The sequence below is a fragment of the Ochlerotatus camptorhynchus genome, unplaced genomic scaffold (assembly GCF_037179485.1).
Source record: "Ochlerotatus camptorhynchus isolate MF236.1 unplaced genomic scaffold, CSIRO-AGI_Acam_v1.1 ptg000482l, whole genome shotgun sequence".
NCBI lineage: Eukaryota > Metazoa > Arthropoda > Insecta > Diptera > Culicidae > Ochlerotatus > Ochlerotatus camptorhynchus.
In genome coordinates this window covers 30,953-44,833 of record NW_027040967.1, presented here as the reverse complement: position 1 = coordinate 44,833, position 13,881 = coordinate 30,953, and the positions used below count along the sequence as shown (strand labels likewise).

The following is a 13,881-nucleotide window of genomic DNA, read 5'->3' as shown; positions in this document are numbered from 1 at the left end:
AAGCGATTTTTTTCATTGAACTTTTGTGATACTTCTAGCGGAGGGGAGGTGTATTATTCTAAACGGATCTAAAAACTGAAGAAAAAATCGTTTCGATAAACATGTGACTTATGCGGTTTCTCTAATAAATGATAAAGTTACTCTTGGTGTTGCGCGTTGGGCAAAACGTCACTTTCCTCACAAGCTGATCACAAAACATTTTAAAACAAAATGGGAGGGGGCACGTGCAGCAATATATGTAACCCTTCCACGACACATGGATCGCATCTCCATAAACAATAAACATGATTATAAATCAGTGGCGCAGCCAGGCTTGCTTCCACTCACTTGCTATAAAAACAAGATGATCTGAATTTTGAAATCATTAGATGTTATAATGATATTTGTACTTGTTAGAAACAAGAAGAGGTTGAAAGGCAAGTGTTTGACACATAAAACCTGTAAATTTGCTTTCAGATAGTCACAATCAGCGAATTAACGACTCGCGAGCGCTCACTCTGAGTGAACGCTCACGAATCATAAAATCGCTGATTGTAACACTTGCCTTGTATCTAACAAGTACAAAATATAATTATAACATCTAATGATTTCAAAATTCAGAAAAGCATGTTTTTAGAGCAAGTGAGTGGAAGCAAGCATGTGCGTAGATAAGATTTCTGTCTTGGTTGTCGGGGGAATTTTTTAAATTAAGTAATGAAAAGAAAAAGCTTTGTATTATTGCAATACTAGTATCGCATTGGGAATTAATTTTCACTAATTTCACCAAATTCTATGGATGCTATTTCGAGTGGAAACAGTTAAAAACAAAATCATGCTAAATATACATTCCTTGCGAAAGTATTATAAATATAATATTCCCGGGATATTAACTCCATAAATAAATTAAAAGAAATTTCGAATGGATGCTGATGGAAAGTTTTTGGAGGGGTTGGAAAAAGCTTCCAGAGCTGTCTGAAAAAAACTTCCCCCGAAAGTTAGAAGCTGACAGACTCCTGACATATAATCTGGAGAGGTCGGATGACGCTTCCTGGAGTAGTTGGATTTGATCAGGGTTGCTTCCACTCACTTGCTATAAAAAAATGTTTTTTTTTCTGAATTATGCAATCATTAGATGTTATAATGATATATTGTACTCATAAAACCTGTGTTTGACTCATAAAAGCTGTCAATTCCGCTTTCAGAGCGTCGCTATAAGCGATTTTACGATTCGCGAGCGCTCACTTTAAGTGAACGCTCACGAATCATAAAATTGCTGATTGTGACGCTATGAAAGCAATAATGACAGGTTGTTTGCTTCAACACATACTTTACAACCTTGTAACTTACAAATCCTAATTATCATTTTATCAACTAATAATTTTATAATTTCGAAAAACATTTTTTTAAAGCAAGTAAGTGGAAGCAACCCTGGATTTGACAACTGGAACAAGTTGACTATCAGAAAGTCGGACGAAGCTTATGGAGGGAAATCAATGAGTCTTCCAGGGTTAATCAAAATATTAAAATAAATTTGATAAATTTATTCAAAACTTAAGGGAATTTAGTTGAACAGAAAATCATAATTTCGGCTTTGAACCCTAACCCCACACTGCACGCTGTGCACTAAAAACATGAAATGGTGTTGAAATTAAGATATATTAAGTAATGTTATATTGTTATCCAAATATCAGGTTGTAATTTTTACTTATCCCTTTTCAGTTTTTTTTTTTTAATCTTTAAGGCTCTGGATGCGAAACCCGTTCAGATGAAAGCAATATACAGGTTAGTTGAGAAGAAATCCGTTTTCATCAAGTTTACGTGCGCGTTTCACACCAAATTGGACTAATAAGCGCGTTTTCACTTATTAAAAAGTGTGATAAAACTGCAAGTTTACGTCTAATCGTCTTGGTGTCTTCGGTGCACTTATTCCTTATGATCAAACGATTTGACGGAAACGTGCACTTTTATCACACTTTTTGCATTTTTGGGACAGTCCAGTTTCAAATGCAATCAGCAATATAAGATCTGTCACCTTATTATCCCTACAGAGATCTAGCGTTGGTGCTGTGGAAATAAGGTAAAGTTAAGCGTGTCATCCGGGAAAATTCTTAGCAGAGCTGTGTGACATGTACACTGGGGTACGTGGTATAGATGTGAAAAAGGAAATTCCCACATCATCGCTGTATTACGTCAATTAGAGCGGTAGCAGTTTGGATACTAGTTCATACGCAGGTACCACACCCTAATAAAAGTTGAAGGGCTATTTTGCTTAACGACGTATTCGGGGTATCATCCAAATCATTTGTGGAATAGTTCTATTATTTGGGTTATTGTTCGGGTACGGTATTGTTTTATTAGGGCAGCCGGAAGCGATTGAGGTTCTCGATGAAGAAGTGATGGCAATCGACGTGATTACCCCGGATACTGCATAAAGTGGAAAAAGAGAACAAGCAAGTGGAAGTCAGGATCAGCAACGAGTTTTTTTTTTCGATTACCGGGAAAACCCGACCTATTTAGAGTGACGAAACTTTAAAATCAACAGTAACAGAATGAAGAGAAGAAAGCTGAAGAAAGAAGAAAATTAAAAGCACGGGAGAAAGCAAGCAGCAAGCAGTCACCTCTCAGGAAGAACTGAACTCATTTATGACCCTCTTTATATACAGCTATCCCCCGAAGAGCGCGTTACCCACTGAGTTGCACCAACTGCTTTTTCTCGGCGGGGTTACAACCAGTCGGTCTGATTTTTTGCGGGGGGTAGAACTCAGTGGGTAACGCGTTCTTCGGGGGAAAGCTGTATATTGCTAAAAAAAATAACTGCCTCCGTAGACACAAATAAACTAAATGAAAAATAAAAAAAAAAAACTATTCAAGCGTAATTGTGAAGGAGATTTGTGAGAAAATTAAAAAAATATGGATTCTCGGAGGAAGAATAATCATGATCCAGGATTGAGAAAAAAAACATCAAGGGAAGCTTGAAACTTGAAGACATTACTTATTATTTGGAAACTTACTGGAGTCGACGATACAATTGTTGTATTTATTTACTAATTAAGGCTGAAAATTAACCGCAAATTCCGGGAAAAGTCGGGTATTCTATAAAGATAAAGATACGACTGTTGCTGTTTTTTTGGATCTTAAACGCGCTTTTGAAACAATTTCTAGGCCCTTATTGTTAAGATCAATCAAGCGCTTTGGAATTACGAGTACTGCATATAAATGGTTTGAAAGCTATTTGTCTGACAGAACTGAACGGACTGTTTTTAATGATTCTGTTTCCAGTCCCGTGGGGAATAACCTTGAAGTGCCCCATGGAAGTGTATTAGGGGCCCTGTTATTTATTGTGTATATTAATGACTTGCGACGTGTTTTACGATTTTGCGACATTAATCTTTTTGCAGATGATACTGTGTTATTCATTGCAGCTAAGGATTTAGATGATACTGTTTTACACTTGAATGAAGATTTGCGTTCTCTAAGTAGATGGTTGAAGTATAAGCAGTTAAAATTGAATACAAGTAAAACTAAATTTATGGTCATTTCGCGGAATCGAGTAAATGAGAACGTCTCTGTTGTAATTGATGATGAGACTATTGATCGCGTTCGGGAGATTAAATATCTTGGCGTGATTATTGATGACACACTTAAGTTCAACTCTCACATTGACAATGTCATCAAGAAAATTGCCAAGAAGTATGGAATTCTATGTCGACTGAAAAACGATTTAACTATTGCCAGTAAAATACAGCTATACAAATCAATCATCTCTCCTCATCTTGACTTTTGCCCTTCCATTTTATTTCTGGCCAATGCAACACAAATATCGAGATTACAGCGCTTGCAGAATAAAATAATGCGTTTGATTTCGAGATGTAATAGATTCACTTCCTCAACTTTGAGGTTAGACGCCTTACAATGGTTGTCGGTGAAGCAAAAAATTGTATATATGACTATGGTGTTCATTTTTAAAGTAGTTAACGGTTTGCTGCCTCGATATTTGTGTGATCGAATTGAAAGAGGAAGTGACTTTCATAGATATAATACTAGAAACGCGGTTGAAATAAGAACACCACATTTCTTGACTTGCACACTTAGAAAAATTAATGGTGGTAAATTTAGGTGATCTGAGACTGACATATACGAGCGTCAATTTTGACATAAAAATGAGTCATAATAGACACAAAATTCAGCTCAATAAAACGTACTTTCGAACTTTTCTGTCTCGGAGCACTTAATTTTACATGGCATGTTTGTTTACGTCTCATCCTTTATGTCAAAGATGAATTCCGTCACGTGTAAGATTATGTATTTCTTAGTGTGTGCTTCACAAAATTCATTTTATTATAAAGGAATGAATGTTTTCAATTCGATGCCTAGACATATCAAACGATAAGCAACACTTACAGAATTTAAAAGACACTGCATTTCACACGTTAAAACTGTCTTTTGAACAGTTATCCAGTGATTTTTTTTATGAATTGACAAATTATGTATCTTGACGAAGTTATCTCTAACGGATTATTTTATATGGATAGCTGCCATAACGACTTTTTAATAATTATTGTAGCACTGCAAAAACTATTTCTGTTCGCCATGGATTTTTAATATTTGATTTAATAGTAGATTAATAAAAAAAAAGTAGTCTACAATCGTTTGAGCCTCGCGCGCGTATTACGGATATTGAGGACTGAATTTAACATTTAATAAAAAAAATGCAATTTTGAAGCTTATTTGAAAGATACCTTGAGTTAGTAGTAAGTTTTCTGGCAAATGTAGGGGCTCGTGAGCATTGCTGAAAATTATGATAGCTTCAGATTGCGGGGTTGCTAGTGTAATATGATGCTTTGTTGATTGTTCATTAACTCTTGATTGCTTGTAATACTTATGAATATTTTAGGTGGACAAAAAGGCGAACTAAAAGGTGGACGCCTGAGCTTTTCCACATTTATATCGCTGTGAAGCAACTGTAAACTTTAAAGGGAATCTATATCTGTAACTGAAACCAGTTCGATTTTGTTTGCCAACCTGGTTAAAATGTCATATTCAATTATCTTAAAGATAAATCGTCCAGCTCAAACCTTTGTAGGGGTAAGAGGTGGGACCATCATCATCATCATCATCATCAAATATGGTGGACATGAAACCGACCAAAAAAGGCTGAATCATATTAGAACCAACCAAGGACGATCTACGGAAGGAAATTGCCGGTTAGAGAATTTAGAGTTAGTTAGAGAAAAAGTCCAAGGGATTTCAAAACAAGCAATTAACGACGGCGGAAGAGCAGAATATGGTGTGAGCTTTCCAATTATTTAAAAAATATATATCAAAATTAAATGCCAGGTTTGAAAATATATTTTCGAACCTGGAAGTGTGTATATATAACCAATATCCATTTGATAATGGTGATGCATACATGCGGGGCTTATTGTGAGTGAAAGTAGCCTCGGAATTGGCGTGACTCTCCAGACATTCTGAAATGGGTTGCTGGATCTGCAATAGAGCTATCACCTTCTAACTCCCGGACTAAAGCTGTCTACAATGGCCATACATGCCGGCCAGTGGGGGTTAGAGGGAATACACACACATACACTTCACGTCAATTGTATGGAGAGTTATTTCTTTCCTTTATTTAACGTCGGTCTTTGTTCCGCAATCTAGTGCCAATCACCGATGGACATCGATTGCCATCCATTGACGGCAATCGAATGTGCAGGAAGGCAGCTTCCACACATGCGTAGGATATCGTACCCATTCACAACACACATGGGCCGGGACCAACGGCTTTACTTCCCTTCCGAAAGAAGACGTGACCAGAAATTTTTATGCCTCAGAAAAATCCCACCGACCTCGGCTGGGATTGAACCCAGACCCATCGGGGTGTTAGAAAGCAGTCACGCTTACCACTACACCACCGGCGTCGGCTGTATGGAGAGTTCCAGGTGAAGTTTATGGAGAGTTCCGAGTTGAATTGATTGATTATTGATTATGAGGAAAATTCTATAACGATTGTGATAAGGATTCCTTCTAAATTTCTAATGAATATTCTTATTACTGATTACTAATTTGGATTTGCTGATAACCATGCAAATTTTAAAACTACTTATTCAGTTTCACAGAAATTTAAATATCGATTATATTGCTCATTCAACCTAGTTCGGCCGTATCACATTCGACAAAATATCGTTGGCCCAATGGTCTTCCTGTTGGCATCTTTCTTAATCCTGCATCATCCAAAAAATATGCAACCCCTATTTTGAAACCTGACTTTGTACGGTATTACCAAGTCAAAGATGGCGAGTTTGATTTCCGGTTTGGTCGAGGAAATATTTCGCGTTTAAACATTTTCTTGACTACCCTGGGTTTATTATTGTTCCACACAATATACAAATTCACGCATTGGTTGGGAGCTGTTTTAAGCAATTTGTAGTTGGTTTTATACCACAATCACAACTCATGTATCTGCGTGCACGGGCTGTGGTCTTTTTACAAATCAACTCCCTACACCCCCCCACCCATTTGTCTACGTAGTACATAGACTGTCCCTTAGCATGCAAAGCTCTTAATTAATATCTGTAGAAAAACTTTAAAGAACGTTAAGTTCAGAGTAGGCGAAGGCTCGTGTAAGAGCATCAAAATCAGTAAGAATTTGGTTTGTTGGTTTGTTTTTTTTTCCGTCGATCTTGTTTTCCGTGCTGAGCACCAATGCTACCGACGTGCCAGGAAGGCAGCTCCCACACCTGGACCCTACCTATCGACCCATCAACTCATGAACCGGGGACCAACGGATTTATTTCCCATCCGAAGGAAGGCGTGATCAGAGATGTTATGCCTCAGAACATCCCGGCGGCGCCGACTGGGATTGAAACCAGGCCTGCTGGGGTGAGAGGTAATCACGCTTACCACTACACCACCGGCGCCGTTCAGGAAGAATTTGGTTTTATTACAAATGTTCAGATTTTTGAATTTGTTTAATTTTTGAAACGTAGGTCGAATTTTTGCTCCGTCTAGCTCTATTTGTAAAACTTTTTTTTGCAGGTGTCAGATGTTCATCATAAATATTATAGACGAAAACGTAATGTTTTCGAACATTACAATTTAAAAAGATGCAAAATTTTAAATTAAAATATTTTGTATAAATACACAGCTAAAAATTCTGAATTTTAAATGTTATGTAAACATTCATTCACGAAAACTTAAATTTCATATCACGCAGCCGAGCAAGTTGTAAACAAATTACAGAGATGGGCTTTTGTATACGATATTTGCAACTTTTCATGCGATGTCTCAGAACTACACGATTTATAATTTAAAGCTACATAATCTATTTATGTGCATCATATTGAACAGAATTTTAGACTACTTTTTCGAACTGTGTAAGCTTCACTTACCCTGAGTGCAGAAAAATTCCACGGCTAGTCAGACCTATTCAGTTTTGATGTAAACTCTATGCAAATTGTAGCTTTTTCGTCAAACTCTACAATATTCTTATGACGAGCATCTGCTACCAGCAAAACACACTTTCTTGAGATAAAAATAAATACAATGTTGCGTAAAGATAACAGTGTGAAACTTACTTCGCAAGTTGAAAGTGAGAATTCAGTAACAAATGCATTGTGGAGCTAACGATAAAATAATAATTTTGTATTCAATGTAAGCGTTGGAATAATAATAAAACATTGATCCAAAACATTGTTGCAAGGTATATCAGGGCAAATTTAAACGCGGGGTTAGTGGGAATGGTGGATAAAACTAATTTTAACAGCAAAAATTAGTTTTATCCACCATACCCACTAGCCCTGCGTTTTCATTTGCCCTGATGTACCTTGCAACAAAGTTTTGGACCAACGTTTTAGTCAAGAAACATTTGAAGAGTTAAGAGTTATTTACTGTTAGATTATTATGATTTTTTTAAGGTGCTACTTACACTGAAGGTTACAAGTTTAAATCTCATCACCGGACAAGTAACGAATGATCTTAAATGAAATCTTAGCAATAAAATGTTATGATGATAGTATGTACTTGTATGTTACAAGAAGAATCAAAATAATCAATGGAATATTTTAAATTTTGGGCGGATTTCATAGAAAAGGACATTAACACACAAACTTTTCACCCAATCGGTAAATATTGGAACATTATCAAGAGAAAGTAGAAGAAGACTAGAAAGGTGACTTTGGATGCAGCAGAGATGGTCAGATGTTGAAATAAACTGGCTGGTGAGGTTGATCAGCAGCATATGCGGGAATTTCAATGAAAGCTCGCGATATTATCAGAAAACTGTTGGAATAATTTCGCCATATTTTTTGTCAAAGTGCAATAAAACAGCATTATTACAGCTCAAGAAGACTTACATCTTCTTACGTCAAGCCAATCCCGAGATAGATTTGATTGCTTACTTCCGGATTATAACTGGACCAAAGATGAAGTTGTAGGAAAATAGATGAATACACCTCAAATACGACTAATCGCCATAACAAAAAAAATATGCAAAGTATCATAATAATTGGAGAAGGTCACATCTGGCCGTTTCATCAATGGAGTGGAAATGATCTAAATTTCGATGTACGAGAAAGGCAACAATGCAAAGGTGTCAATATTACCAAACGATCTTCAGAAACAATTCCTGGAGGCTTGTTTTCAACGTAATCGATTTCTATTTTAACTGTACCTGCGTTGACAATCCATCGATTGACGTCAATGAAATACTCTTAATAATTGATAAAATACACTTGCACAGCTCAATATTTTTCTCCATGAGCGAGCATAGCCTTTATCATTAGCATTACTCTAGTAATTGATAAGACGGCAAAAAATTGTACTAGTGAATTATAGGCATTCGTTTTCCAAGGGGTCCGAATAAGGAATTCAATGCACCAAAAAGAACATCATTACATTATTCACTTTTACCAGAACTATATTCAGGTATCAAATTTCCCAATTAGTCACGGTGCTAACTGTCTCCTATGTCCAAAACAATCAAAACTGCGTGCTCATACAATAAAACACCAAACGAAAGGCGCTAATATCCACTTCACATTTTAAGCACGTTTGACCGACAGCGGTGCTGGCCTTCCGGGAATCCAGTTTGAGTTTTAGTTTTTGATACATGGATAATAAGAACAATTTGTGCTATTCTATTCTCAACTCCATACAACTGATGGAGGAATCATCAAAATTCATCGACACCTGATGAATTGCGGTGGTGGTGGTGGTGGTGGTGGTTGTTCATGCCGAAAAAAAAATGATAAATAAAAACCCAAAGTGTACCTCTAATAAATTACCACCAGAGCAAAAATTCTATGATGAAGGTCGAATACAAAACTGGTGGGACCGGTATTTTGTGCTTATTTCATAGTTGATAATCTCAAACGTCTAGCAGCAGGCTGTTTTCATTCGATAGCTGAAAGTGTTGGGTGTATACAATAAAAGTGAGACGATGTAAACGTGTATTTGCAATGACTGTTTATTAGATGCGATGGACAAATCTTAATGGTTTTACTATTAGCAACGGATTTGATCGCACTTTTCGTATCTATTATAAACGTCCAAGAAACCTAGGTTCCTCAGCTTACTACTGCACAGAATCTGATGTTTTTCCATTGTTCGGGAAATCCACTGCGACCAGTTATTTGAACATTTGTGGTATATCCCGTGTTTCAATATCGTCCTGGGTGGAAAACGACCAAGTATTGTCACTATCAATAAGGCGTATAACGTAATACGGATTCAGATGTGTTCCTTTGATGACAAAATAAAAATTGTCCCCTCTTTTCAAGTAGTCTGGTGGTATACGTTACGAGAAAAGATACTGAGAAGCTGTATCAGGGTCTTCGGAGCACGGTTGCTACACAATAATTGCCAGATCACTTACAAAGAACTAACCAGTGATGTAAGCTGTCACAGTAGTCGACGTATTTTCTGTGAAAATCCGTTGCGTTTTCTTCTAACTCTCGCCTCACAAGCTATCAAAATATAGTACCAAACTAAAATGTCAACGTATGTTACGCTTTCGTGTTGTGTTTTTTCTTCTTCTAATTATGAGAGCTGCTCATGCCGACAATTATTATGTTCTACCATAACCTCTCTCGCAAATTTTGTGTAAATTTCATCTAAATATTTCTGTTCAGCAATGTGTCCTCTCGCTTATCGTTGCTTATAAAACATAATAAGCAACGATAAGCAAGAGGACACATTGCTGAACAGAAATAGATGAAATTTACACAAAATTTGCGAGAGAGGTTATGGTAGAACATGAGTGTACGAAAATAAAAGCAATCACCGTTTATACCTCTGGTAAATACTGGAGATCTCGTACTTTTTTTTTTATTTTTTATTTTGTTTTTTTTTGCGATATATGATGTTCATGAGCCTAAGATTGAACCCAAAATCTTCTGTTCAATAAACAAAAACAGTTCCCATTAGAACACCATTAGTATGTAACATAACAAACCACACTGCAACCGATGAAAGCTCAAGATTGGTGACATGTAGCTATTCAAATGGAGGGGCCTCGGATAACCGGAGGCAGCGGGTTCGATTCCCGGTCCGGTCTAGAACATCTTTATGGTTGGAAATAATCTCGACTTCCCTTGAGAGTATCATTGTGCTTTGCCACACAATATACAAATTCATGCATTGATTGGCATATAAAGCTCTTAATTAATAATTGTAGGTACAATTTATTCGAAATTCGTTTTGATACAATTTGTCACAATTATTGTCTAAATTATAAAATATATTTTTATTTTAACGTGTCAACATTGCGAATAGATTTACAATATTGCTTTATTTTAGTTTTTGTCATGTTGACATGACAATGAGATTCGTAATATTTATTGTAAACAGCCATATTTTGATATAGTGGTTCAAATTTAGTACAATTAGGACGATGATGGTTTGTAGTAAATTTATGTCTATTTCACAGTTGCCGAGAAGGTATGTAAAAAAATGTAGCATTGCTAAGAGTTCTATTGAGTCAATACGATGCTCTTTTAATGTTTGGATGTTGATGAGCATGAAGCCTCACTTAGCTCAATTAGTAAACGAGCAGCTATAAAGAAATACCATGGTTGAGGCGGCTGGGTTCGAGATTTATCGACGAACGAGTTTTTCTATTTTCGTCTCATAATCTCAAAATGTGACCAAATTAAGTGCAACTTTTGCCAATAAATTAGAAAAAAATCAAGAAAATTATTTAAGCTTTACTAGTTCTGTTCCCATCTTACGGAATGACAAAGCTAAGCAAAGAACGTCGCGTAAAAGTAAAATTTCATGGAGACCTAATCGCTTTTTCGTAGCTCTATGTCTCCGGATTTGAAATATCATCGGTCACAGTGGCTTGTTGTGGTGTAACGGGTACCATTCAATTATAGCATAAACTTCATAAATTGTGTGCTATGATGTAATTTTTTTCAAAATGGCGTCTTTGTCAATTTTCAATAAATTGTAGCACGAAAACGTGACGGCTGCCACAAATTTGCAGAGAAAAATAAAGTCTTTCTGGGATAAATGTACACGGTATTTTTTTTTTGTAATTTTGTGAAACATTCCAAAAAAGTTTTAAAAACTATTACATGTACCTCAAGAAGTATATCTTAATTTTTATTATTTTATTTCAAAACCTCATGAAAAATTGACAAAAATCGTAGAACAAGAACTTCTGGTAAAATGTATGAGCTACTAACCACTACTACTTACTTTTCTCAACAACTTCTCATTATTCATTTCGATCAGAAGTGACGTTTTCGTGCTACAATTTGTTGAAGAATGTTAAAGACGCAATTTTGAAAAAAGGGTGTTCGATAAACATGGCACACACATATTTACTACCCAAAATAAACCAATTATCGGATTTCCTTGAAATTTTCAAGGAATGAAAAACTGCTTATAAGTTATGATTTACAAAATTTGTTTTATTCAATTTCGTCTCTCATCCCGAATGATCGCCGGTCCCGGTCCCTTTTCACTCCACCCATCAAATTTTGTACAACCGATTTTCCCAGTGTTTTTGTCGTTTTTCCCAAATTTTCTTCAACTCCAGCTCTGTTTTAATAGTTTTGGGATGTTTGCGAAGTTTCGTCTTCATAATTGCCCAGAATTTTTTAATTGGGCGAAGTTCCGGCAAATTTGATGGGTTCATATCTTTTGGTAAAAAATTGACTTCATTTGCTCGGTACCCATCCAACACGTTTCGAACGTAGTTGCAGGTTGCTAGATCAGGCCAAAACAGAGTTGATCCTTTGTGTTTGCTTATGAATAGCAAGATGCGCTTCTTAAGGCACTCTTCCGTGTAAATCTCACCGTTTATTGTTCCCGAAATGATGAAGGGAGAGCTTATTTCACCAAATTGCCAAACCGCAAATCTCCTGCCACATCAAGAACTTTTTTTTTGCAAAATTCAATAATTTCTTCTTTCGAGCATCCTCCGGAACATCGAACATCTACTTAGAAACGAAATATTCTTGCCCAGGAAGTTGACGGAAGTCGGCGTTGACGTAAGTTTCGTCATCTATCACAACACAACACGATTTGGTGAGCAACTTTGTATAAAGTTCATTCTGGTTTGCGGCTGTTTTCACCTTATAAACATGTAACCCAGCATGCTTCATGGTTTTCTGCACAAACCCGACTGCAAACTTGGACTTTTTTAGCGACATCTCAAATTGACATGTTTGGACGGTTCTTGAACTGTTGCACCACTTTTCTGATCATTTGACTGTCCTTTGGACCACTTTTACGACCACTCCCTTCCTTCCTTCGGGCACTCAGACGCGCTTTGAAGGTTCTTATCACACGAGACCTGTGTCTCGCATTTGCAATTCCAAGCTTTTTAGCGATCCATCTGTGGGGCGCCTCTGGGTTTTGATTGTAAGTGCAAAAAAATCTTTCACGGACCATTTCTTGTTTTGACGACCTGACTGGAACTACTGTATAAAAAACTTTAAAACTTGATAGGAGTTAGCAATACACTATGAATAAGATTTACTCAAATTTTCAGGTTTTTTACTCATACGGTTCAAAAGTTACAGAAGATTTTCGGTGAGCCATTTTTATTGAATACACCCTTTACAGGATCCAAAATGGTCGAGTTTTTGCTAAAACGTGAATGACTGCCCATAACAAGCAATTATGCATTGATTCATGAAAACCGGAGAAGTTCGAGCCTAAACATTTATTTATTTTGCCTGGAATCGCTCTATAATAAAGTTGGAGATAACTAGTTTTACACATTAAGTATAAACGATAGTCCTTGTTGGTTATCTGTGTCATTACAGGTGATCTGGCAATAACGGAGTAGCAACCACGGGCGGTCATGCTCAGGTCCTATGCTTCCTACAGACAAACCACTGAAATAAAATAAATTTATAAAACACAGATTCTATTCATAGCCTTAATCCAGAGCTAATTAACTTGAAATAATTTTTGGAGGCAATAATATTTCAAAAGTCATAGAATGATTTTGAAAAAATATCACTACTAAGTTCTTGAGGTAATTTAATACTTGTAATTAACGATAAAATTGCTGATAAAACCTAAATTGCCATAGATTTATATGAACTGGAACAATAAGTACATTTATATTGATGAAAATAATCATCTAGGCCCACCTGACCAGTACGGGACGAGCTGTCAATTTGTTAGCTATTTGCCGATCAATTGAACTGCAATGATAACATAATTTATTTCTCGAGATTGAAAGCCTCGAGGTATTAAAAAACTCTGACAGATCTGTAGAAACACAGATTAATGTGACACACCACACCACACGGCCTTTCTTGTTGAAAAGAGCAACCGCGTCTGCGACATAATCCTATTCTTCATAAGAATTGAGTAAACCTAAACGTGTTGAATTTAAAAGGAATTGCTTCAAAAATTTCGAATTTTAATTATTTTGCGTGATTTTAG

General features: G+C 36.3%; 1 protein-coding gene across 4 annotated transcripts in view; it reads right to left on the bottom strand.

Annotated features, from left to right (window-relative positions):
* Positions 1-13,881, bottom strand: part of foxo (forkhead box, sub-group O) — a 216,828-nt gene that overhangs the window by 187,129 nt on the left and 15,818 nt on the right. The gene's annotated exons all lie outside the window — the stretch shown is intronic.